We start from the raw sequence: 25,905 nt of genomic DNA on the forward strand, positions 1-25,905 counted from the left end.
ACAGTGTGAGAAATGCAACGAGAAGGTGGAGCGTGACTTGTTCAACATCGGTTCAGAGCCTGAATGCCAGACGACTCAAAACCTTAACTGCTTTGTGCGTGTCCGTGAGTGAGGCTGAGAGCACCGTCAGTACTGATCTGGGATCAGAATTAAATTTTAGTGAGTAGGTTTATAGAGTCTATTCTATATTTGCAGATATAGAATACATGAATAAAGAGAATCAACTGTGTAGCAGTAAGTACATTAAATATAAAGGGACTCCAATTAAAAGGTACAGACTGTCAGAATGGGGATAAAGAAAAACAAAACCCAAAAGATCAAGACCCAACCATACCCTGCAAGATATGCAGAGACACACCTTGAGTTTAAAAACATAGGTCTGAAGTAGGGAGAATGGAAAAAGAGAAACACAACTTTCCACAACTGACACATGCTGAAATTCTAAAAACCGGAATAGCAATACATCTGTTAAACAAATTAACTGGTTAGGCTACCCTTCTGCAAAAAGAGAACTCAAAGCTCAAATGGTTTCACTAGTGAATCCTATCAAACAATAAGGAAGAGAATAATTCCCACCTCATTTACGTGCTTTGCATAAAACTATCAGAAAAATCTAAACAATAAAATTTAAAAAAAAAAACTACAAATCATCAACATAGTTCATGCTGCTGCTGCTGCTAAGCCACTTCAGTCGTGTCCGACTCTGTGAGACCCCACAGACAGCAGCCCACCAGGCGCCCCCATCCCTGGGATTCTCCAGGCAAGAACACTGGAGTGGGTTGCCATTTCCTTCTCCAATGCAGGATAGTTCATGAACCCAGATGAAAACATCCTTAGCAAACTACTGGAAAAATCAGCAACTTATACAAATAATAATATATCATGACCAAGTGGCATTTATCCCAGGAGCATAAAGTCACATTAATACCTGAAAGCCAGTGTCATGCCACAGAATAACTGATGCAGCAAAAGCACTGAGCGAAAGTCAGCACCCATGCTGAGTGTAAAACAAAAAAACCTCAGCACACTAGACCCAGAGAAACTTCCTTCACCATATAAACCTACGGCAGATAACACACTTAACAGTGAAACCCTGAGGCCCTTTCCACTTGATTGGCAACAAGGGAAGCATGCCCATTCTTACCACTTCTACTGAACAACAGACAGAAGGTCCTAGCCAGTGTAATATGGCGAAGAAAAGAAATATAAGGGCTAAAAATTCGAAAAGAAGGTATAAAACTGTTTCTTTTCACAGAGAACATAATTACTAACAGAGAAATTTCTAGGAAATCTAAATTAGTCTAGCCAGATTAATCTAAGTCAATTTAGCAAGGCTGCAAGATGCAAGGTCATTCTACAAAATCCAAATATATTTCTACAGACTAACAACAAAATGAAAATGAAATTTTAAAATTTTATCTTAAAGAGCAGATTAATTATGAATCATCTTTACAAAAGACATGCATGTCTCATATACTGAAAACTAAAATACACTGATGAGAGAAATTAAATATCTAAGGGCATGGGGACACACACCTTGTTTGTAATCTGGAAAATTCATTATTGTAAAGAGGTTGTTTCTGCCCAGAATTCTGTTCATATTCCAAACAGATGTTTTTGCAGAAATTGCCCATTTGATTCTAAAACATACAGGAAAATGTGAAGGATGTAAAAGAGCCAAAACAATCTTAAAAAAGAATGAGCTGGAGGACTTACACTTCAAGACTTCCTGTAAAGCCACAGTAATCATCAAAGTACGGTCTTGGTCTAACGACAGACAAATCGATCAAAACAGAGAGTCCAGGAACAGACTCACACTGGCATTGTCACCCGATTTTCACAAGAGGCACAAAAGCAATTCAACAGAAAATGGAAATCCTTTCCAACAAACAGTGCTGAAGCAACTGGATGTTCATTTAGAAAAAATGATCAACCTTAACCCCTGACGTCATAAACCAAAAAATTTGAGATGGATCCAAAATCTTTTTTATATTTTTGATGCATTTACTTTGAAGAATAAAATAGTCTTCTGATGTCAAAATTTATAAAGTACGTTCCATGCTCAGAATTTTACTTTTAACATGCTGTTTTTCCAAGTCAGTTTCAAAGTATCAGGTTTTAACGAGACAGTAAACTGCAAAAGTTTTAGTTCAGTACGCACAGCAATTCTTTTTCCCTTCTAGTCTTACTGAGGTATAATTAACACACAGCACTGTGTAAATTTAAGGTATACAGCATAATGATTTGACCTACGTCATGAGACATTACCACCATAAGCTTAGTGGCCATAGGCCGTCTCATATAGATACAATATTAAAGAAAGAGAAAAATACATTTCCTCCCTTGTGATGAGAACTCTTAGGACTTAACCCCTTAACAGCTCTCATATGTAACACACAGGAGTGCTAACTGTGTTTCTCAGGTTGTCCAGGACATCCCTAAGTGCCTTTTACATGAGTGTCTGTACCTCTCAACCACCTTCACCCAATGTCCCTCTCCACCCCCACCTCGCCTCCAATAACAACAAATCTCATCTCTTTTTCTATAAGTTTGCTTGTTGTTGAAGTATAATTTACCTACAACACTATGTTGATTCCTGGTACACAACACAGTGATTCAATATTTCTATACGTTTTAAAATGATCACCATGATAAGCATGTTATCATGTCACTATACAAAGATATTATATAATTACTGATTATATTCCCCACACTGTGTATTTCATACCTATGAATCATTTATTTTGTAACTGAAAGTCTGTACCTCTTAATTTTAACCTAAAGCCAAAACTATGAAACTCCTAGAAATAAAAACAGGAGAATATCTTTATACCTTGTGTATAAACAAGGTGCAAAAGTATACAACAAATTCAATATAAGGAGGGGCACCAGAATGTCTTAATTAACACTGGGTAGTATCAATACGAGCTGACAGTTTTTAAAGTATGTAAGTAAAACCCACACATGTATGTGTGTGTGCGTATGTGTATCCACACACCCACAAACATATCCCAGCTCTGTCCACAAAACAGGAGTGGAAGTAATGACGCTAGCTGCAGGCGCCAAGCACCCGGACCTATTCCCCACCAACAGGAGCAAGGCTCCCTGAAGGAGAGCTGACTTGAGGGCTGAGGCACACAGAATGGGCCCAGAGTAGCTTGTTGCACCAGAAAGCAAAAAATGTTCAAAGAATTAAGGAGATATCTAAAATAATCTAAGTAGTGAATTACAGGCCACTAAATAATAAAGTGCTAAGTCACTCAGTTGCGTCCAACTCTTTGTGACCTCATGGACTGGAGCCCATCAGGATCCTCTGCCCATGAGGATTCTCCAGGTAAGAATACTGGAGTGGACTGCCATGCCCTCCTCCAGGGGATCTTCCCAACCCAAGGATCAAACCCATGTCTCCTGCGTTGCAGGCAGATTCTTTACCATCTGAGCCACCAGGCAAGGCTCCTCCATCCATGGAATTTTCTAGGCAAGCGTACTGGAGTGGGTTGCCATTTCCTTCTCCAAGTAAATACAGAAGGAAGGAAGTATTTCATTGTTGGATGCTAAAATCATCATTGGACGCAAACACATGTGGGTGAATGTTCACAAAGGAATAGGATTCCCTGGTGGCTGAGTCGGTGAAGAATCTGCCTGCAACACGGGAGACCCAGGTTCGATCCCTGGGTCGGAAGACCCTCTGGAGAAGGGAATGGCTACGCGCTCCAGTGTTCTTGCCTGGAGAACCCCATGCACAGAGGAGCCTGGCGGGCTGCAGTCCACAGAGGAGCAGAGAGTGAGACACCACTGAGGGACTAACACTTCCACTTTCTGATCCTTAATGACTTCGAAGGGAAAACCTGTATCTTGGCAGCAGAGAAATCTGGAAAACAGTGACTTAATCAAGCGTCCAAAGTCATCATCAATACTGGCACAAACTAGCACTGGGGGCTCCAAACGTCTTGTGCTGAGAACAATAAAATCACTTTCCTGTAATTCTGTCGACAATGTATCCCCTGAATCTAACCAGGAGGAAATTTCAGAGAAACACAAATTGGCAAACATTCTGGAGGGAAAAAGAAAAAAGAAAAAAACTGGTCCATAGTCTTCAAAAAGGTCAAATGTCAAGGATGAAAAATTCAGGTTAAGGAACGACTCCAAATCAGAAGAGACTAAAGACACACGACAATCAAATTCAGTGTCATTCTGGATGGGACCCTGAACAGGGGACTCAAGAGCAGCAACGGACACTCCAGGGGCAGCTGCTGGAGGAGCGCTGTGGAGCCTGAGTCAGACGACAGCACGGCACCAACCGTTAGACTCTCACAGGGGCACGCGAGACTGCCCCGGGTCTTAAGAAAGACACAACGCAGACTCAGACGAATCGGAGAGAACGCATTCATATACACACATAGAGAGTGATACAGCTAACGGGGTAGATTTCTAACGACTGGTAAATCTTAGTAAAGGGTATGTGGTAGCTCTTTGCACTCTTACACTTTGTCTCTAAATCTGAAATCATATCAAAATTAAAAGTCACACATAAAGCAAAAGCCACAACTGCAAAATCGGAAAAGTGTCTGGATAAACACGAAGGACAAACGATCACTTCCCTCAATATATAAACAAATTGTATAAAGGAATCAGAAAAAGCAGTAACATCCCCAAAAGATCACTGGGAAAAAACATGTGCAGCCAATTCACAAAAGGAACTAACGTACTTTTAAAGGAAAAGCAGTAACAAAAAGCCAACTTCACTAATAATTTAAACAGGCAAAGGAAGATAACAATGAGGTGTTTTCCATCTGTTAAATCAGTTATTTTCTTTTTTAACACCCAACATTGGCAAGAATATCCTAAAACGGCCACTCAACGTCCTGCTCGTGGGAATGTTAATTAGAAACTTTCAGCAATGCACTTCAGCAGTATAATCTAAGAATCTTAAAAATATCCATACCACTTCACCTAGTTCATGACACTATCCCAAGGAAGTCATCTGAACTGTGGATTCGAGTGTATGCCCGAAGTATTCATCAAAGGATATTTCCAGTAGCAAAGTTCTTTAAAATAAGCAACAGGGAAGTGGTTAAATAAACTAAGACAGAATCATAAAATGCAATATGCAGACCATAAAAGGTCTAAAAATGGGAAATGTCAGGCAATCAATGTTGAGAGAATAAAGCTTATAAAAACGGGCATTCAGGATGACTCCAATTAGGTAAAAAACAATCAGTAGTACCCAGGAAAAAGTACTAATTATGAAGATTGACTGTCTGAAAAGTAATAAAACAAGGACTGCAAACACTTGGCCTAGTCTCAAGTTTATCTATCTTGCCCACCCCCCCTTGCCACCTGCCCCTACCCGAGACAGAGCCACCATTCCTTCCAAGGTGGTATATTTGCAATTACCTGCTTCTGGCTCCCTCTCAGCACTCAGCATTTCTTGAGGGCATGGCACCATCCCCAGTTGCACTCATTAAATATTTGCTGCTTAATATTTACAAATTCTCCCATCTCATTTCATACACATTAAAAAAAAAAAAAAAAAAAAAGGAACTGGCTTTATCCAGCTACTGAAGTCACCACAAAAATGAAATCTAAATTGAATATGGAAGTTCACCAAGATGCAGCTTCTCTTTCCTTTGCCTCTGTCAAATGAAAACATTAAGGAGAAAAGCGCTTTCTCTCAACACTCCAGACTCGCAAGGCAGGCTTCAGGAAACACAGAGACGCCACATACCTGATGCGGGCCGTGTGCCGGGACCACCGGTGCCATTGTCATCTCAGGCTCGCATCAGAGAACACTGGTTTTTAAGTCTAATCATTAGCTGCCACCAAAAAACACACCCATCTGCACGGTGCAGCGCTCAGCCACTACCCAGGGCCACACCTGACTCCAGCCCCACCCTATTCCCCACTGAATCCACCTCCACTTGGCAACTTTCCACCTAATTAGATGAGCAGCGCACAGTCAGGAGGAAGAGGCCCTGAGCAAGGCTGGCAACACGGAGAAAGCAGACGGGAGGAGCATGGCCACAACTGTGGCACAGGGCTGACCGAGAGGCGCTCATCAGCCAGCGACCTTCGACCAAGGTGATTTTTGCCACGCGGGGGACTTCTGGCAAAGTCCTAGAGATATTTTCGGTTGCCCTAACTCTCGGGATGTTACTGGCATCCAGTGTGAAGAGGCAAGAGAGCTGCTAACCATTCTAAAATGCACCAACAGTCCCCACAACAAATTATCCATACCCAGATGCCAGCAGTGCTAAGGCTGAGAAAACTGCCATGAATTGATTTATCCACCGACACAGCAGAATCTAAACCCGACTCAGCAGGAACAGGACACACAGTGGACAAAGAAGACTTGAGGCATTTCATGAAACGTAAACACACACACACACATATGCACACGAAGCCTCCTCAGCCAGATGCTTAAGGCAGAGGAGTCATTCCCTTGGACCAGAATTCTACTGCAGGACTTGGGAACAAGAACATCACAATTTAATGAAAGTAATAAGAAAACCTCTTCTTCCTCAAGGGCTTGCTCTGCCACACGTCACATATTTCTTCAAAGACTGCCTCACAGCAGACACTGTAAGAAGATAATACTATCAGAATTGCCCAGACTGGTAAACATCTCCAGAGAAGTTGGCAATGCACCCACATAGTTGATGACAAATTTAGCTGCCTATCTCAAGGACCTAAGAACCCAAACTCACAGTTCCCAGCTTAGCTTAAAAGTGGCAAACATTCAAAGATCATCCAAAGAGAAGAAAATAATAGTGCTCCTTTCCCCATACAAATCATCAAAAACTACGTAAGACTTAAGAGAAGCAACATCTTCAAAACTGAGAACAAAAAGTATTTAGTCTGCACTTCAACAACAACAAAAACCTGCAGATAAAAAGGAATTTAGGATATAAATGCCATTATTATAATTCAGTTAAGGTTAGTGACCTCTGTGGCATACTACAGTATCTTCTTTCTTGATTACTTTAACAATTTTATCATGTCATGACTTCCACCCATGGGAGGCCAGAAAGTTAGAGACCTCATCCAGCACCATCCCTGGCTGAGACTTCCATAATTTTGACCTGACTCTGACACATCATTTGCCAGTCTGACCTTGACTTTCGTCCCTGCAGGGTTACAAAGCATCCTGTACTTAAGGTGGCCCATTTCAATGTTGGACAGGAGTATTAATAAGTGTTAGAAGCGTGTCCATTACCCTGAGACAAGAGTGGCCCTCCTCCCATCCACAGGCATTAGTTTTGCCCTCAATTAGTGTTGCGAGACAGAGAAGGCCATGGCGCCCCACTCCAATGCTCTTGCCTGGAAAACCCCATGGAAGGAGGAGCCTGATGGGCTGCAGTCCATGCGGTCGCTAAGAGTCGGACACGTCTGAGCGACTTCACTTCACTTTTCACTTTCATGCATTGGAGAAGGAAATGGCAACCCACTCCAGTGTTCTTTCCTGGAGCATCCCAGGGACGGGGGAGCCTGGTGGGCTGCCGTCTATGGGGTCGCACAGAGTCGGACACGACTGAAGCGACTCAGCAGCAGCAGCAGCAGTATTGCGAGAACAAGCTTAATTACTTTCAATACATTAGCGCTTAAAAGTTTCTGTAAAATTATCTTCTCCTCCTCACCCCAAACCCTTTTCTTCTCCAGGCTGTAAAATGCACTCTCCTCATGAACTCAATTATGATTCACTGAGACAAAAATAAAACCCCAGAATGGAAGAAACAGAAGGAATATTAAAGATCAACTAGCTCAAACTCAACCCTACTTTCATAAATGAGTAAAATAAGATAGAAAAGGATGGAGCAAGGCTGCTTGCCGAAAGTCAGGCAGCTATACAGGAAAGCTTGGAGTGGAACTCAGGTTTCCTAACTCTTAAGTCTAATCTCCGCAGAACTGTATCAAGTTGTATTAGATGCTGTTACTAGTAGAAGGGACATTTTTTTAAGTTTTATGATCAAATAGAAAAATATTTTCAGTTTTCACAAGTTCAAAACAAATCACATCATCACAATCACCTGATGAACTAGTGAAACTGTGATCATTCATACTTTATGGATGGAAGAAACCCAGCTCCAAGGTCTCCAGTAAGCACTGAAGCTGGCTCTAGAAGCCAAAATCTTAAGCCACTATGCAACCTGGGTAAGCACTGGAGCATCCCTAACACTATCACAGCTGAATTAACAAACTTAAGACTTCCTGTGAGTCTTTAAAATGTTAACACTTTGATGTAATCTAATCTAAAAGATACCATTCCTAAAAAAATATTTAAATTATTTTTTAACAAGTCAAGATAAGTTTAAAGATTTACAGTTTATAGCCTCCTGGCATAAAATGAAAGGTCATTTTAACTTAAAAAATTAGGTTATAGTATTACAGTATCATCTTCTACATCAACTACCCTGAAGAAATTCACCAAGAAGCAAACTAATCTTTTTGGGGAGTAACACAGGAGGAACTCATTTATCACAGGGAACTTTCTGAGAAACCCTAGGCAGGCAAAGCTTCATGCTCTCGATTATCTCCCAAAGGCTCCTCCACATAAGATGTGCGCCATGAATAATATATAAGCACTAAGGAAATGACATATTCAATCTGCCTAATTCACACAAATGCGATAAAATATTAAGAAATAATGAAGGTGTGGACTGACTGAACACTTAGGTTAAGTTCCTTTCCAGCAAGACCCTATTAAAATAATAAAAGGATTTTCTTAAAAAGAAGCAGCTTACACTTCTCAGAAGTTAGAGCACATGTACTTTTCCAATAAGGACAAGTAAAGGCTCTGCATATTTTATATAAAACAAATAGAAGACTTTCAAAGGCAGAAAGAAAAAGGCAGACTAGCTAGGGATCTCAGGATTCAAGGAATGAAGTCTTGTTAAGTCTCCTGAGTTTTCTTTTTGCCTCATATAATCCAAAGGTGGAGGCAAAGAATTGGCAAATCCAGAAACATCAGGAAGGGAACACAAGCTCCAAGAGAAGCTTGCTGTTCCTAAGCAGAGGAGTGGAAAGCGTCAGCCTGCAAAGTAAGAACAACAATCGCCTCCTCCAGACAGACGTGTTCTGCTGCTCATGTTCTGCTGCGCTCGGCTGCTCCAGTCACATCCGACTCTCTGGGACCCTATGGACTGTAGCCCACCAGGCTCCTCTGTCCATGGAATTTTCCTGGCCAAAATACCGGAGTGAGTTGGCATGCCCTCCGCCAGGGGATCTTCCTGACCCAGGGATCAAACGTGCGTCTCCTGTGTCTCCTGCACGACAGGTAGATTCTCTATCACTAGCCACAACACCACAGCGAAAAAACCTGTGGTCACATCCCTACCCATGCTAGCAAAGACCCAGGGTAGATAAGACATCTTCTCTCACCAAGATATAACCAAGCATCCCAACATCCTCATCAGGGTGGTGTCAAGAGGAGGTTGGGTAAGCAACTGGAACTTTCTTCCTTACCACTGCTATGTCTTGGTTTAAAAAAAAAAGGTGGGGGCGGGGCTCAGCAAAGATATAAAGAAGAACCAAAAGGAAATCTCAGAACTGAAAAATACAATTACCAAAATACAAAAACCAAGAGATGGGTTCAGCAGAATGGTGTAGACAGAAAAAAGCAGAAGACAGACAAATAGAAACTACCCAATCTGAATGACAAAGAGAAAAACAAACTGCAAAAGAAAAATGAACAGAGTCTCAGGGACCTGTGGGCCTATAATCAAGAGTCAACATTCATGTCACTGGAGAGAAATGAGCGGAAAAGTACTGAAATCATGGCTGAAAATATCCAAATTCGGTAAAAGATACATTTACAGACTCAAGAGTCTGAGCAAATATCTGAGCAAACAGGATAAACTCAAAGAAATCCTCAGTAAAACATGTAAACAGTTAAACTTCTGAACACTAAAGGATAACAAGCCTTGAAAGCAATGAGACAGAAAACACACCTTTCCTATAGGGGAAAAATTGTTTAAATAGCAGCATATATTTCAGCAGAATATAGAGAGGTCAGAAAGACACAACAGTTTTCAAGTACTGAAAGAAAAGAACTGTCAACTCAGAGTCCAATATCCAATAAAAATATCCTTCAAAGAGGAAGGGGAAATCAAGACATTTGAGATAAAAGTAAACTAAGAGACAGCATCACCAGCAGATGTACTCCCAAAGGATGAAACAGCTAAAGGAAGTTCTCTGAACACAAAGAAAAACCCTTAAGGTATTAGCAAACAGAATTCAGTAAATACAAAAAGAATCATAAACCATAACCAAGTGAGGCTTATCCCAAGGATACAAGATTCTTTTTCAATTTTTGAAAATTCATCAGGAAAAGGGAGGGAGTTTGGGGCTTACACATACACACTACAATACATAAAATAAGTAGCAAATAAGGACCTACTATATATCACACAGAACTGTGCTCAACACTCTGTAATGACCTGTATGGGGAAATCTTTCAAAAGACTGGATATATGTTACATGCTATGTAACTGATTCACTTTGCCATACAGAGTGAATCAGTTATACAGAAAGTATACACAAGCAGAAAGTAACCCAACATTGTAAATTAACTGTACTTCAATAAAAAATTTTTAATTAATCAATGTAATCTACAGCGTTAAGAGACTAGTGAGTAAAATCACAGGATGATACCAAGGAACAAAAAAAGCGTGTGACAGAATTCAGCATCAATTCATAATTTTTTAAAAAAATCTCAGAAAAATAGGAATAAAAAAGAACATACTTAATTTGAAAAAGAGAATCTACATAAAAAAAAACTTACAACTAACATTACACTTGATGATGAGAAAATCACTGCTCTGCCCCTAAGACTGGGGAAAAGGCATCTCTTATCTAATACAGTGCTAGAAGTTCCAGCCAGTGCAGCAGAGCAAGAAAAGGGAAAAAGGCACACAGATTAGAAGGAAGCAAAACTGCACCCACTTTCAGATTACATGGAACATCCCAAGGAAACTACCAAAAAAAAAAACTCCCCGAATAACAAAATTCAGCAAAGCTGCAGGATGCAAAATAAACATACAAAAATCAGCTGCACTTCTAAACACTAGCAATGAAAACAAGGACGTGGAAATTAAAACAACATCATTCACAATCATGAAAAAACGGCATATTAGGTATAAATGTAAGGAAGATCTATGCTGAAAACTCTAAAATGCTTGTGAGAGAAATTAGAGGACTAACAAAAAAGTAGTAAATAATTGTGTTCATGGACAAGACTCAACAAAGTGATAATGTCTATTATTCCCTAATGAATACACTAACTCAAGAAGATTCCTGTTAAATTCTTTTTTAAAGACTTTTGTAGACACAGACAGAAATATTTTTAAATGTACATGGAAAGACAAAAGCTAAACCACCTTTGAAAGATAACAGAACGGGAGAAATCAGTCTGCTGAATTCAAGACAAGGTCTGTATAGTCAAAGCTATGGTTTTTCCAGCAGTAATGTACAGATATAAGAGCTAGAGCTTTCGGACTCTGCGGGAGGGCGAGGGTGGGATGATTTGGGAGAATGGCATTGAAACATGTATAATATCATATATGAAACGAATAGCCAGTCCAGGTTCGATGCAGGATACTGGGTGCTTGGGGCTGGTGCACCGAGACGACCCAGAGGGATGGTACGGGGAGGGAGGAGGGAGGGGGGTTCAGGATGGGGAACACATGTATACCTGAGGCAGATTCATGTTGATGTATGGCAAAACCAATACAATATTGTAAAGTAATTAACCTCCAATTAAAATAAACAAATTTATATTTTTAAAAAGATATACGGATGTAAAATAAGCATATGAAAAGATGTTAAATATCATATGTCATTAAGGAATTTCAAATAAACATGAAATATCTCTTCATTTATTTTAAAAAAAAAAGGAAGGCTGAGTGCCAAGGAACTGATGCTTTCAAATTGTGGTGCTGGAGAAGACTCGAGAGTCCCTTGGACAGCAAGGAGATCCAACTCTTAAAGGAGATCAACCCTGAATATTCACTGGAAAGACTGATGCTGAAGCTGAAGCTCCAACGCTCTGGCCACCTGATGCGAAGAGCCGACTCACAGGAAAGATTTCCCCTTCCCTCGATGCTGGGAAAGGTTGAGGGCAGGAGAAAAAGTGGGTAAGAGAGGCTGAGAGGACTGGATAATGTCACTGACTCAATGGACATGAGTTTGAACACACTGCAAGAGATGGTGGAAGACAGGGAACCCAGGAATGCTGCAGCCCACAGGGTCACAAAAAGTAGGACACAACTCAGCTACTGAATGATGGCACGGAGCGACTGCAACCAAGGCTGGGTGGCACCAGCAGAGAGACACACAATCCAGCGGAGCAGAACAGACAACACACGAGCAGACCCACACAAGCATACCCAGATGATGTTTGATTAAGCAATTCAATGACGGAAAAATAACTTTTCAACAAACAGTACCAGAGCAATAGGGAAAAAAAGTTAACCTCAAGTGAAGTTTCAACCCTTAACTGAGACAGTTCATTCACTTACACGTGCAACCTGAGACCATAAAGCTTCTAGGGAGAAAAAAGCATTTTAAAAAGTCTTTAGGATTCAGGGCTAGACAGTTATTAAACTTGACACCAAAGACATGATTCTCAACTGGAAAAATTTATAAATTGAACTTCAAAGGGTGAAAAGGTAAGCCACAGAGTCAGAGAAAATATTTACAAATCACTGACAAAGGACTGCTGCTGCTGCTGCTGCTGCTAAGTCGCTTCAGTCGTGTCCGACTCTGTGCGACCCCATAGACGGCAGCCCACCAGGCTCCCCGGTCCCTGGGATTCTCCAGGCGGGAACACTGGAGAGGGTTGCCATTTCCTTCTCCAATGCAGGAAAGTGAAAAGTGAAAGTGAAAGTAAAGTCGCTCAGTCATGCCCGACTCTTAAGTCCTTCACTGTATATAAAGGACTCTCAAAACTTAACAACAAAAATCCAATTAGTTAGTGGGCAAAAGACAGGAAGAGACTTTCACTGAGAGCATAGACACGTGACAAATAAACACAGCAAAATATGTTCAATCTTACTGGCTACTGTCGCCGTGCAGTCACTCAGTGATGGCCAACTCTGCGATTAGGGAAAAGCTACTGAGAGCCACAATGAAGCAGCGTTACATACCTACCAGAATTATTAAAGTAAGAAACGGTGCCAACACCAAAATGTGGGCAAGGACAAGGCGAAACTGGTCATCCTTTCAGCACCGGTAGGGATGTAAAATGGTACATCCTCTCTGGAAAACACTCGGGCAACTTCTTAAAACAAACCAGGTGAATATCATACAGCCCAGCTACTGCACTCCAGGACTTTTATACCAGAGAAATGAAGTAATATGATTACAGGGAAACCTGCACACAAATGTCAGCAACAGCTTTATTCAACTAGATGTTCTTCAGCAGGTGAATGATTCAACAAACTTTGGCACATTCATATCACAGAATACTACCTGGAAATAAAAAAGGAATAAAAAAGAAATATTTGGACATGAAACAACCACGATCAATCTCCAGAGGATTCTGCTGAGTGATAAAAGCCTACCTGAAAAGGTCACATAATGTATAAATTCCATTCACAGAATATCCCTGCAAAGACAAAATGCAGAAGTGGGAGCAGAGATCCGAGGCTGCCAGAGGCTAAGAGGCAGCGGGCGCAGGGGAAGCTACAGAGAATAACATACAGGGTCCTTGTGGTGACAGACAGTCTGCGTCTGAGCTCCACAGATGTCAGCGCCACGGGCGTGACATTGTACCAAGACTTTCCGAGCCGTCAACTTCGGGGAAAACTGGATCTCTCAAACAGGAGCTCTCTACGTTATTTCTTACAATTGCATATCAACCTACATTTACCTCAAAATGAAAAATCAAAATTTGTAAAAAGGAAAGAAAAAGGACAAATCACAAGGCCACAAATGAGGGAAGAGAGCATTCAAGCAGATGAAAATTATTTCAACTGTTCTTTAAAGACAGAAAATATGGGAATGGTAATTAAATTAGCAAGATGGAGAAAGCCATAATAAAAAGCATATGAAATAATAGATAAATAATGAGCTAATTTATCTGTAAGATGCCAAAGAGCTTGTGCCTCAGGTCATGAGTAGTAGTAAAAATACTGGCTAAAAATAAAGATAAAAAAACAACTGGTACTTTGGCCACCTCCCCAAAAGAAACCGCTACCAGAAGCGGGGTGCTAGCGTAACGAGAACCTCAAGAAGCTGCGTTTTCCTAGTCACCAGTTTGTAGGCAGTGATAAGCTTCATGACGGAAAATGAAAAGGTGATGGTCCACTCCCAGTGACTGAGAAGAGTTACAGGATCTGGTGACGGCTATAATTCAGAAAACAGATCACACACGTGATGACTTTAAAACCGTCTGGGGAACAACTGGAAAATGAAACTTTATTTTCTATTGGCTATTATTGACTATTGGCTGTTGCTCGCAAAAACCAAAAATATGTTTGGCTACTGGTACTCTGAATCAACCAGAAATATCTTTACTGCTGACGTGGAGAAAGTTTTAGTGGTCTGTACAGAAGATCCTAATCCAGATAATTAATGAGGCTGCTACACTAAATGAGAGATTTTCAATGAAGATGAAACAGCATTATATTGGAAGAAGATGCTATCCAAAACTTTCATAGCTAGAAGGAAGTCAATGCCTGGTTTCAAAACGTCAAAGGACAGACTCATTCTCATTAGGGACTACGGCAGCTGGTTGCTTTAAGTGAAAGCCAGCGCTCAACTATGAGAATCCCACGGTCTCTGAGAATTATGCTGCGTCTCCTCTGTCTGTGCTCTATGAATGGAACAGCAAAGCCCAGGCGGCAGCCCATCGCTTCACGACATGTCACTACAGATTTCAAGCCCACTACTGAGGCCCAGTGTCTAGGAAAAGAGACCCCTTTCGAAATTACTGCTCACTGACAACACACTTGGCTACACAAGAGCACTGGGGGGACACACTGTGAGGAGACTACCCTATTGCTGTCTTCATGACCATGAGCACATCCATTCTGCAGCTCACAGATTAAGGAGTCCTTCTGGTTTTTATATCTCATTACTTAAGAAATACATCTCAGAAGGCGACAGCAGCCATAGACAGTGATTCCTCTGCTACATCTGGGCAAAACTGAAAACCTTCTAGAAAGGATCTCATCATTCTAGACATCACTAAAAACATTCATGATTCATGGGAAGAATTAAGGGGCATTTGGAAGCTGATCAGCTTTATCAAAATTAAGGGAAGTTTGGAAGTTGACAGGGGTTTCCCAGGTGACCCTAGCAGTGGAGAACCAACCCGCTGACGCAGGAGACACAGAGACTGGGGTCCGATCCACAGGCCAGGAAGAGCCCCTGGAGGAGGAAACGGCAGCCCACTCCAGTGTTCCTGCCTGGGAGAGCCCACGGACAGAGGAGCCTGGAAGGCTACAGCCCACGCGGTGCATAGTCAGGCACGACTGAAGTGACTAGCACACACGCATGACGAAACTTGATGGAAGAGTTACTTCTACGGATGAGCAGAGAGCGCTCTCTTGAGATGGAATCTGCTCCCGGTGAAGATGAAGCCGAGCTGCTGAAATGACAGTGAAGGATTTAGAATGGTACACGCACTCAGCTGACGAAGCAGAGGCAAAGGGTTAAGAGGACGGACTTCAGTTTTGGCAGGTGTTCTCCTGTGGATGAAACATCATCCAACCGCACTGCACGCTACAGAGAAATGGCTCATGGGAGGAAGAGTCGGTCAAAGCAGCAAGCTTCACTGCTGTCTTATTTTAAGGAACTGCCACAGCCAGTCCAGCCTTCACAGATGCCTCCGTCAGTGTCAGCTGCAGCCATTAGCATCAAGGCAAGACCCTCCACCAGGAAAAACACTGTGACTCACTGGGGGCTCAGATGATGGTGAGCAAATGTTAGCAACAGGTTATTTTTAAATTAAGGTATGTAAATTGTTTTTAGACACAGTAGTATGAGTATGCTCTGGTATACTTAACAGATTACAGCATAGCATACACATAACCTTTATGTGCTTTGGGAAACCAAAAAAAAAAAAAAATGTGATTTGCTTTATCTCAACGTTTCCTTTACTGCCTTGGTCTAGAACCGAAGACACAATATGTCCAAGGTGTGCCCATACTTTGAACTGAGAATGAAAGGGTTTGGGGACCGGGACGGACAACTGAAGAAGCGTCAGGGCTACTTATCCACCACACTGTCCCCTGTTCCTGGCAAATCAGAAGGCTACATCTGCCAGTCTCACTTGCAATTATGTCAGAGTTAACGTGACTGATTGCTGACAAATATGGGAAGAGTAACACTAGCCACTTCCAGATCTGGCCTTTAAGAACATTCATTGGGCTCCCCCAGCTCTCTTCCACTGCCATCCTCAAAGTCAGGTGGCGTGGCTACAGAGGGAGGGGTTCCATCCAACTTGCCTTAGACTTTGCAGCACAAACATGTTTGTTGCTATTGTCCCTGTTGCCATAGCACAGGCCAGCACTTTCAAAAATGTTGCTGCAAGTAAGTCATCTTGTTCTGACGCAGGCCCAGGACGTGGCCTGAGATCCTACATCTTGAACAAGCACAGAGATGATGCCAGTGGGGACAGTCTATGGAACACTCTGTGAGGAGCAAGAGCCTTCAGCGACCAAGATGAATACACAAGGGGAGGACAGATGATTCTCTGGAGAAACTGAATGACCCCAAGCAAAGGCCTCCCACAGGCACTGAGCAGTAAGGCCAGAGAATTCAGACTCACGTTCAAGCAAGACGGTGAAAGGCTTCACGAGGAAGACCACCCAGAAGAGGGCAGAGACTGACAGGGAGATGCGCTGCGGCATCTGTCAAAAGGGGTAATTCATCTACGAGAAGGTTTATGAAAAGAGCGATGTATGTGAAGTGAGGTGATAACTCTACTTTGCCAACAAAGGTCCGTCTAGTCAAAGCTATTTTTTCCCATACTCATGTATGGATGTGAGAGCTGGACTATAAAGAAAGCTGAGTGCTGAAGAACTGATGCTTTTGAACTGTGGTGCTGGAGAAGACTCCTGAGAGTCCCTTGGACTGCAAGGAGATTCAACCAGTCCATCCTAAAGGAGATCAGTCCTGAATATTCCCTGAAGGACTGATGCTGAAGCTGAAACTCCAATACTTTGGCCACCTGATGTGAAGAGCTAACTCACTGGAAAAGACCCTGATGGTGGGAAAGGTTGAAGGGAAGAGGAGAAGCGGACGACAGAGGATGAGATGGGTGGACAGCATCATTGACTCAATGGACATGGGTTTGAGCAACCTCTGGGAGTTGGTGATGGACAGAGAAGCCTGGCCTGCTGCAGTCCATGGGGTCTCAAAGAGTCGGACACGACTGAGCGACTGAACTGAGCTGAAGAAAAGAAATGCAGTCACAGACTACAGGTAAAAAAGAGCTGTCAGTGACTAAATACTAACTGCAGAAGGCGATGGCAGCCCACTACAGCACTCCTGCCTGGAGAATCCCAGGGACGGGGAAGCCTGGTGGGCTGCAGTCCATGGGGTCACGAAGAGTCAGACACGACTGAGTGACTTCACTTTCACTTTTCACTTTCATGCCCTGGAGAAGGAAATGGCACCCCACTCCAGTGTTCTTGCCTGGAGAATCCCAGGGACGGGGGAGCCTGGTGGGCTGCAGTCCATGGGGTCACGAAGAGTCAGACACGACTGAGCGACTTCACTTTCACTTTTCACTTTCACGCACTGGAGAAGGAAATGGCAACCCACTCCAGTGTTCTTGCCTGGAGAATCCCAGGGACGGGGGAGCCTGGTGGGCTGCTGTCTATGGGGTTGCACAGAGTCGGACACGACTGAAGCGACTCAGCAGCAGCAGCAGCAAATACTAATTATTGATTTCAATAAAAACAGGACTGTAACCACAACTGAAATGGAGAAAAGGTAAGTGAGGAGAGGTCAAGACGCCCACATTCTCAAAACAGGACAGCGATGCATAGCATTTAAAGCTGATGAATCACTAACAGTGAGATAGGCATTAAGTTATGGAGTATGGAGGCAACCACCATAACAAACAAGAAAGCAAAAGGTGCCTCTGTTTTTCACTACAAGCATTTATGCTTACTACTTTTAAACAATATCCAAGTATTACTGTGATAAAAATTTAAACATTAATTTTAAAATACAGAAAAATAAAGAGATTGGCAATAGCCAGTATGGGCAAAAAAAATGGGGAAAAAAATCAACATTATCAGGGGAAATGCAGATGAAACAAAAACTAACACAACCACCACTACTCAATTTAAATCCCCTTAACCAGACAATCCCACTTGTACCATTTTATACCACAAGAACACACCCACAAATGTTCGAAGACATTTACACAAGAATGGTCAGTGCAATACTGTTAAAAAAGAGAAAAGTCAGCGCGTACTAAATATTCACTAATTATAGGGGAAGAGTTTAATTACGAATAAACGTACCCAACCTGGGGGCTTCCGAGGTGGCGCTAGGGGGAAAAAACCCACCTGCTGATGCGGGAGACACGAGAGAGGAGGGCTCCATCCCTGGGTCCAGAAGACCCCCTGGAGGAGGGCATGGCACCCCACTCCAGTGTTCTTGCCTGGAGAATCCCAGGCACAGAGGAGCCTGGAGGGCTGCAGTCCACGGGTCACACAGTGCCGGACACGACTGAAGCGACTCAGCATGCACTCACCCACCCAACTTGACTCCAGCCTTCTAAGACAAAAAGCAGACAACCCCAGCAAGCCAAAGTCACTTCTGACCTACAGAACTATGAGATTAAAACATGTCTTGGTTTAAGCCTCTAAAGTTTGTGGTAATTCATTAGAGTTCAATAAAAAACAAATACTTCTAGAAAAGCTGAAGAAATGCTTTACCCTACAACCCAGACCCTATGGTTAGAAGTAATTATATATTCAGAGAAAGCACCAGAAGACAACAAAAAAAAAACCAACAACCTATCAAAAGTATAAAGGTAAAACCGTGGAATATTCATATAAAATAATGCAATACAACAACGAAACATCAATGACCCACAACCACACATGAAGATACAGATGGCAAGTCATATCGTGCGGACAAGAAAGCAAGTGACAGAAGTGCACACTCAGTACAATTCTAGCGAGTGAGTTCAACAGGGCATGCAGAGAAACAGCAAAGCTTAGAGAGGCGGTCAAACTATCTTAAAATAAGAAATAATAAACACAGATCTTAAGAGTAGCAGTCATGTCTGTGGGGAGGTAAGAGGATGGGGTGAAGGGGAGACCAAGGGATATTGAAGGTAACGTAAGGTTTTGGTCTTAACTGGTACTGACTACAGAGTAATAGTGTTTAAATTCTAAAACATAGCTGAGAATTATTACAATGTTTATTCAGTATTTAGAGGACAAAATCATCCAGGAATAAAATATCTACAAGACAAAAAAATCCTTCCTTTTCTTTTGTCAAGATAAGTTCATTGAAAAAATAAGTCAAATAATATATGAAAGTCCAATCATTTTTTTAATCACCTAAAAACCCACCATCAAGATACAACTGGTAACAACCTGAACACGCTTCGGGACATTTCATGTACCTATGTTTACACATTAAAGTATTTTAAATAAAATCATTATATACACACAAATATATTTGCTTATTCTATAAATGCTGTTTAGACCCCTGCTTTTTAAAACTCAAGTGTATTAAATTACATTTTACATGAAATGAACCCATATTAAGTGTCGGAAAAGCTCTGACAAAAGTGTACGTAGTGTAACAACTACCCAATCGAAATTCCGACAAAACATTTTCATCGCCATGAAAAGCTCTTTCCTGCGCCTCTGCAGTCAATTCCCTCACCTCTGACTGCAAGCAATCATTAATCTGCTTTATTATAGATTAGCTTTGCTGGCTTAGGACCAATGTGAACGGAATTATACAGCATGCATTCTCTTGTGTGGGGCTTTTGTTCAGCATAAAATTTACACTATCAATAGTCCCCTTTATACTGCTGAGTAGTGCTTATTTGTATACTCATTAATAGACATTTGGCATATTTCCAGTTTTGATCTCTAAACACTGAGGTGCAAGTCATTTGTGATATTAAGTTTTTACTTTATAATCAGGGATAGAATTGCTGGGCCAGTACACGTAACTTGAACAGGAAACGGCCATGCTGTCAGCTTCTGTGCCATCACACACCCCTCCTAGCAGTTCATGCGAGCTTCAGTTGCTCGGCATCCTGACCGACACTCGCTATTGCCAGTCTTACAGATTCCAACCACTCCTGTAGGCAAACAGCTGTTCATCTCTATTTGCATTTCCATAAATGACTAGATACGTTGAGGATTTTTAAAGCGCCTATCAAAAATTTTAAATGTCTTCTTCCGCGAACGGTCTGTCCAAATCTTTCACCAGCGTTGTGATTTGGGCATTGTCTGCCTTCTCACTGTTGATTAGCCACTGAGTCACGTCCAGCTCTTTAGCAGCCCCATGGACTGTAATCTGCCGGGATCCTCTGTCTATAGGATTTTCCAGGCAACAATACTGGAGTGGGTTGCCACTTCCTTCTCCAGGGGAATCTTTCCAAACGAGGGATCAAACCCATGTCTCCTGCATTGGCAGGTGGATGCTTTACCACTAAACCACCAGGGAAGCCCACTGGTGATTATGGAGGCCCTTTCCATACCCTGGATGAAGGTTCTTTGTCAGGTATATGAATCGCAAATATCTGCTCCCCACTGGAGCTTATGTTTCCCTTTTCTTAAAACAGTACATGCGTACATGCTCAGTTGCTTGACAGTGTCCGACTCTTTTCGACCCCATGGACTGTAGCCCGCAAGGCTCCTCTGTCCATGGGGTTCTCCGGGCAAGAACCCTGGAGTGGGTTGCCATTTCCTCCTCCAGGGGATCTTCCCAACCCGGGAGTGAATCCTCGCCTCCTGTGTCTCCTGCTCTGGCAGCCACCTGGGAAGCCCTCAAACGGTACAGAAAGTTTAACCTTTAAAACACAGAAGCTTTTAATTTTTATTAAGCCTAATTTAACAGTAAAAAACTTATTGTTAGTGCTTTACTTTGTATCATGTATATGACTGAATGTTTACCCCTCAGACTGGAAACAAAATATGGATGTCTGCTTACCACTTCTATCATCATATTGGACTTGAGGTTCTAGACAGGTTTAGCCACTCAGGCAAAAAAGAAAAAAAGAGAAAGGCAGGAGGGAAGGCAAGAAGTAATGAGCAGAAATGAATTAGTAAAACTGTCTTTATTCAATGATTATATACATAGAAAATCCTGAAAAACGGACCTAAAGACTACCAGAAATAAGTGAATTTAGAAATGCTGTGAGATACAGAGGGAATATACAAAACCACTGCATTTTTACATATTAGCAATGAAAAAGTGGACAATTACTTTTTAAATCCATTTATAATGACATCAAAACCCATAAAATATTAAAGATATAAATTTTACCAAACATGTATAGGACCTGCGTACACTAAAAAACTAAAAACAACATGTTGCAAAATATTAAAGAATCAAATAAATGACAGATTGGGAAATTCACTATTATGGTAGCAATTTCCTACAGATTGATCCAGAAACTCAAGGCAACTGCAACTGAAATTCCAAGAAGTTTTTGAAACTAACAAGCCGATTTTAAAATATTTATGAAAATACATACAACCTAAAATACCTGAAACAGTTTTGAAAATAATGAACAAAGCTGGAGAATTTATACTGACCAATTTCAAACCATACATAGAGCCACAGTCAGGCAGACAGTATGGCACTGACATACAGAAAGGAAGAGAGAGAGGGAGGCCGCTCCGTCGTGCCCGACTCTGTGCGACCCCGTGGACTGCAGCCCACCAGACCCCCCCGTCCATGGGACTCTCCAGGCAAGAACACTGGAGTGGGGTGCCATTGCGTTCTCCAATGCATGAAAGTGAAAAGTGAAAGTGAAGTCACTCAGTCGTGTCCAACTCTTTGCGACCCCATGGACTGCAGCCCACCAGGCTCCCCCATCCCTGGGACTCTCCAGGCAAGAGTACTGGAGTGGGGTGCCATTGCCTTCTCCAGGGGATTTTCCTGACCCAGGGATCGAACCCGGGTCTCCCACACTGCAAGCAGACACTTTAACCTCTGAGCCACCAGGACATGACAAATCAAGAGGAAACAGCCCAGAAACGACCACACACGTGTCGCCAGCGAAGTCCCAACAGAAATGAAATTCAGTGGGCAAAGGACGGAGAAATTCAACAGGGAAAGGATAATCCTCTCAACAAATAATACAGAAACAACTGTGTATCCATGAAGGAAAATAATGAACCCAAACCCATACCTCACACCACACACCTCCATCAGCCCCCTAAAATAGATCACAAATTTAAATATATGAATATATGACCTAAAACCATGAAACTTTCAAAAAGAAAACATACGAGAAAACTTCTATGGTCTACATTTTTCATACAATGATATCTCAGGTCTCTTCTAATGCTAATGAATATAAAACTCTTGCATTTTTTAAAAAGTAAGAAAAACAGAGAAAATCCTTACAATTTTTTGAAACATGTCTTCATTTAAAACAAAATTTCAAAACTCACTGTGAGTTCCTCATTCATATGGTTTCATGAGTGACGTATTTCATAAACATTTTCCCAAAGAGCTACACTGACATCTGAAGGTCTTTGTAATACAGAGACACTCACTGAAGCAGTGCCATGCTGATAAACTTACCACAGATGACAAGTATCACAGTGAGTCAAAACTACATGTAAACAAAATTATCAACTATTTTCAATCCAACAAAGTGTATGCTTTGTAGAACTGAGAAGATGATTCCCCTGCCCTTTCCAGCATCTTCCCACTTTTCTGTAAGCCTGTCTTCCTGACCCCACCTTAACCTCCATGACTCGGATTAAATACCACCTCCTCCGGGAAGTTCTGCCATGCAATCTAACCTGTTGGGTACTGATCTTCCTCTCAATTTCCACAACATGTGTATCACTTCAAGGTCCTCATCACATTATCCCTGGATTGCACATGATTAAACTCCTCTATCAGATTAAGCAGCTGAAGAACTAGAACACTGATCACATCAGCCTGGGTCAAAGGCGGCACTCATGCTTCTGCTGTTATTGGCTGTTAAATGAAAACATGAATTAGAAACTTCAGGAATTTCAGAGTGAGTTGAGCAGAGAAACTAGATCAGGCCTAGTCGGGTTTTTGTTTTTTTTTTTTTCATCCTCAAAATGAAGAGTTAAAAATTATACTCCTTGGAAAAAAATTTCAACGTTGAAAATCTTCAAAATAAAACAAACACAAAACTGATGAACAGTTAAAACTAAATGTCTACAGTGCCTATACTGGTCACTTCCATACTCACAGGCGGCCAAACCAAAAGCCCTAAGGACTTCCTGAAGGGTTATTTACTGCTGGAACAGTCCAATGCTTTGGAAAAATGTCTTCAAGTCAGTCAGATAACTGGAGAATAAGCGGGATTGTAAAGTACTTTTTCTAGGGGAAAAAAACAGTATATATCATTTCATGACCCAATTTTGCTGCTTTTAGAAATTCTAGCAACTTTTCTTTCAGTTATTTAAATTGTTTACCACCAAGAAGGTAAACCTAAATAGTATGTGATTATAGCAGAAAGGGAATTGCTACATGGCAGGTGGGGGTGGAAACCAATTAGAAACAGTGCAATTCTTCAAGAACTAGACACTGCTACTGATAACAAACAGGGGTCTTGACTGCTGAATCCATTCACCCCTGTCTATGCATCTATAAAATCTCCCTGGAACGAATTTAAAGAATTTAAAGAAGACAAAAAGGTTGGAGCTAAGGTTGTCAGATTTAGCAAATAAAAATACAGTAGACCCAAAAGTTTTACATAAACAATGAATTTTTAGTAAAGCAAGCCCTATGCAATACTTAGACTAAAAATTTACCCATTGTTTACTGAAATTCAAATTTAACGGGGTGTCCTGTATTTTACCTGGCAACCCTAAGGGAAGCCAAAATCAGTCCAATTTCCTCACTTAGTAGCAGAAACTATGACCCCGAGAAGGGAAGTGACTTGCCTAAACCTAAGCCAAAGATCAAGGAAGTGAGTCTGCTTTGAAAAGAGAAAACACACATCTACGAGGGTCACCTTGGGCTCCACTAGACCTCCAGTTCTCACACACGTCACTGAAGCACCAGGGAGACTCAACTACGGTTGTCCACTTTTAATAACAAACTGTTAATTCTAATACACTTACCAACTTCAGTCTTCAAAAGCAAACCAGGAGGGCCTCCCTGGTGGCTCAGTGGTAAAGGACCTGCCCGCCAATGCAGGAGACACGGGCTTGATCCCTGGTCCGGGAAGATCCCACATGCCACACAGAGCAACTAAGCCAGGGCGCCGCAACTACTGAGCCTCTGCTCTGGAGCTCCGGGGCTGCGAATGCTGAAGCCCTACTGAAGCCCACGCGCCCTAGAAGCCGGGCTCCACAAGAGCAGGCGCTGCAGTGAGAAGCTCCCACACTGCAACTAGAGAAGCGCGCCCCCTCACGGCAACAAGAGGAGGTCCACCTGCAGCAACGGAGACCCGGCACGGTCAAAAGAAAACAAACAAAAATTTAAAAAAGAACGGACAAACAACAACACAACAACAACAAAATAATAGGAAACTTCCTCTTGGCTTAAAAAAGGAGGACTGTGCTACCTCACAATCCAAACTTCTCTTGCCCCAGGGTTCCAAGTGTGGAATGTGTTCACATTCGTCCGTGGCTCTAACGATTTTACTTCCTATACTCTCCCAACTTCCCTGTTTTTCAGAGGAAATATCCTCGTGCTTTCAGCTGGTCTCAAATAAAAGTCCCATTCTGTGCCCAAGCAGCTAAACCAGCAGAAAGGCATGAGGTCTCACTATCACAACACGCTTTCTTTCCCGGGACCGGGATGCAACAGAAAATGGAAAGAGAAAGGTCTTTCTAGGAAATTTGGGGCCTTCTTCCACTATATATGCGGAACATACTTCATGTCATACAGTTGGAAAAAAATCAAAGGAAAAAATAGAAAACTTCATATCCTCATTACGGTCATCTTCGGGATCCCATCAAATGAACAAATACATAAAACAGTCGCTCTATAACAGCACTTCTCAACCTGGGATCTCTAGGGGCCTCCTGGGGTAGCGGGAACCGGGGAAGGCGGAGGCAGACAGTAGGCAGATAAAGAGTTTGCTTCTGACATATCAGGGTCCCAAACGATTTTAAGAAGGTTCCGTTGCATTCCTAAAAGCCTGGGGGGGGGGGGGGGGGGGTAACATACACCACTATGACTTTCTCTAAGTTTTCTATTAAAAACTTCACCCTAGTGAACAACAATCCAAATCGTGTCGGATGAAAAACTGAAAGCCAACCAGAAATTCCGAAATTAAAGGACCAACTGTCCACCTCTCCTTTCTCTCTGGCAGCTGCCAATGCACGCAGGTCTCTCTCGAGACCACACACGTCAGAAACGGAAGGTCCTCACGAATCGTCCGGTCCAGGCTTGCATTTCACGGAGGCGGGAACTCGGGGAGGCGAGGGCTGACTTGCCCACGGTCTCACGGCCCGTCGGCGGCAGAGCTGCAACTGGGACTCCACGCGGGCAGCCCTGGGCCCTCCGCTCCCGACGGCCCCCGAGGCCCGCAGCCTGGCCGGACCCAAGGGCGCCGGAGAGCCTGGGCGGAGGAGCCCACATCCCGGGGCCGCTGCGCACTGTCGGCCGGCTCCGCGCCGGGCCCCGGCCCAGGCTGGCACGGGGCGCCGACCTCGACGGCCGCCCCCGCCCCGCCCACCTGTCGCGGACCGCACGGGCGGCAGCCACACCCCCTGCCAGGCCAGGGGTTCGGCCGGCCTCGACGGC

At 42.6% G+C, this 25,905-nt stretch overlaps 1 protein-coding gene across 1 annotated transcript in view; it reads right to left on the reverse strand.

The window, feature by feature from the left end:
- The window catches only part of MARCHF8 (membrane associated ring-CH-type finger 8), a 110,611-nt gene extending 85,045 nt beyond the window's left edge, over nt 1-25,566 (reverse strand). Inside the window, exon 1 of the mRNA XM_052639936.1 lies at nt 25,452-25,566. The gene's annotated coding sequence lies outside the window, so the exon portion shown is untranslated. The remainder of the gene's footprint in view (nt 1-25,451) is intronic.
- Between the last annotated feature and the right edge of the window lie 339 nt (nt 25,567-25,905).

This window comes from Budorcas taxicolor, chromosome 5 (genome assembly GCF_023091745.1).
Source record: "Budorcas taxicolor isolate Tak-1 chromosome 5, Takin1.1, whole genome shotgun sequence".
Classification (NCBI taxonomy): domain Eukaryota; kingdom Metazoa; phylum Chordata; class Mammalia; order Artiodactyla; family Bovidae; genus Budorcas; species Budorcas taxicolor.